General features: G+C 36.5%; 1 protein-coding gene across 1 annotated transcript in view; it reads left to right on the top strand.

Annotated features, from left to right (window-relative positions):
- Positions 1-2,472, top strand: part of FYB1 (FYN binding protein 1) — a 56,251-nt gene that overhangs the window by 33,117 nt on the left and 20,662 nt on the right. The window lies entirely within an intron of this gene.

Raw genomic sequence — 2,472 nt, 5'->3', positions numbered from 1 at the left:
AATTGCAAAAAGCAAGCTGTGTCTGAAAATATAATTTATCTAAGATGGTGCTTCTTAAAATTAGACCCAGAAATCTGCTGTCAGCTCCCTGAAGGAGGAGTCAGTTTTTCAGATGTTCTGCATGTCCTTAATTTTCTTTTAAAACACCTGTTCTTAAAAGTTTGGGGTCAAGGTTTTTTCCCCAGTGCATTTCAGGCAGTCCTTGGCACGGTCTAATCAACTATCTTCGCCTCCAGCAGGAGGGGGGGATGCCAATTGCCATGCTTTTATTCAAAGTTATAGGGTAGCTGAGGGGGCTTTCTCTCTTTTTTGTTATACCACCAGGTACTGGGAATTATGATCACATAAAAAAATTCTGATTGTATTTTTAAAATCAAAGTTTTAAGCTTTATGTGTCCAGGGGAATGCAGTACATGTGGGGGAATCAAGGACAGAAACAAACAAAAAAAATTACTCTTCTGTTCTAATTTTGAAGGTCTCTTTTTTTTCACATATTTGTTTTGTTTTTTGTTTGTTTGCTTGTTTTTCTTAATGCACTATTACCTACATTGAGTTCAGGAAGCAAAGAATATGCTCAGGCCTCACAAATATTTTTTAGCTCAAGTCATTTTATCCAGTTACGTCCCACTACAAATTGTGTCATGTAAAACACACAGCTAAGTAGTTTCTGACAGTGGGGGTCGTTTCACATTAACTAGTCTATCTTAAGTATCTCTCTTAGGTTAATTAAACAAATCAAACTTAGATTCTTAAATTTCAAATATACTAAGTAGGAAAGAGATATGTCCAATTACATGATTCAGCATCTGATGAAGCTGAAAACAAATGCTGTAAAGAAATCCACAATCATCAGGTTAATTGATGTCAATTACTTGATATAAAATTTTACTTGTGCTTTCTGTTTTTAGAATACAGCATTACTTGTGTTTTGGCAGTTTGGAATGCACTCAAGACTGGGTTTTGTGAGTCAGAGCAAATTAAAAGTGCCACAATCAGATGAAAATTATCAGAGTTTCTATGAAGACAAAAGGCCACGATAGAGCATGCATGTAGCTATATATATTTATTACTATTTTCTGCTGCTCAAAAATAAGGAGTTTATCAGTAACATAAAATGTACTGTCTTGTCAGCTGTGGCCCTGGACAGCCTGCTCTAGCGGCTGGCAACCCTGCACATGGAAGTGAGATTGAAACTGGAAGGTCATTATGGTCCTTTTCAACCCAGGCCATTCTATGATTCTATAATGTGATGATTCTGCTATATTCTGGTTTACCTCTGTCATCCTATGTTTAAGGAAATGCTCTCTCAAACTCATTACCAGGGCCAGGTCCTGAGATGGTATAAATTTGTGTTTCTTTAAAAGAAATGTCGGATCACAATAGTCTGAATAGCCATCTCTTTGGCATAGAGCATTGTTAAGAATGACTGTCCTTATTTCATTGTCCAGAAAAGTTTCAGAATGGAAAAGCAGCATAAATAATTTTTAAAAAATAATTTTCAATTTTACTTCTAACCAAGTAATGGAGAAAATATCCGGTTTGTTTCTTTATTTTGTTTTCTTGTTTACTTCTTTCACTTCTTATAGTGACAATGTGTTGGGTTTTTTTCATTCCCTTTCTTAAATTGAAAGCTAGAAATATTACTCTATGTATTTCAAATGAATTGATCGTATGAACATGGCTATGAAGATAATGTCAGAATTTCTGCTAGAAGGAGGAATCTCCAGTTGTCACTGACCAGTGGAGTACAGCCATTGGCTGGGTTAAACTGCACTGGTTACAGTGCCAAAAGACGGATCTGCCCAGTGTGGTGGTACAGGTTGCACTTCAGATACATTACAAATCATGAACCCAACTAAGTAGAACTCAGTGATCGGCCACAGCATTCTCTATTTTACATTCTGGAGCAGATCAGGAGTGAAAGATTTAGATATGATATAAATACAAATCTGTTCATGCTGACCTTGACCTTCAGCCCTCCCCTGAAGAACTGACATGTGGACTTTGATGTTATGTTTGGCTTTTTTAAATGCAGGTCATTTCTTTGTGACCAGAATAGTAGAGTATATAGATTATGCAGAATATTCTGATGGAGAGACCCGGTGTTCTAGAATAAATCCTGAACAAACTAGTTTTCAGCTTGACGGTTATTCATTATTGCTGGGTGTTGCCAACACTGGGTTTCTTGGAAACCTGAATGACAAAACTGACCTGCTTTGGAAAAGCAGTTTAACCAAACTGCTTTTTCTTATTTTCTTTTTTCTTTTATCTGTCATTTCAGGACTGAAAAGCACTAATTCTTTCTGCTCATTACTTTTTCCTGACAAACAGCAGCTTTGCCATATTTGCTTTATTCTCTGCTGTGATTTACAGACTGAGTGAAAAACAGAGATAGCGAAGCAAATGGAGAAGGCTTTCCCATTCATTAGGATGGATTTCTGAGATCTAACCTTTTGGGGTGTTGTTGGTTTT

Source organism: Meleagris gallopavo, chromosome Z (genome assembly GCF_000146605.3).
Source record: "Meleagris gallopavo isolate NT-WF06-2002-E0010 breed Aviagen turkey brand Nicholas breeding stock chromosome Z, Turkey_5.1, whole genome shotgun sequence".
Taxonomy (NCBI): Eukaryota; Metazoa; Chordata; class Aves; order Galliformes; family Phasianidae; genus Meleagris; species Meleagris gallopavo.
The sequence above is the reverse complement of the archived record's forward strand: the minus strand, read 5'-3'. Positions and strand labels throughout refer to the sequence as shown.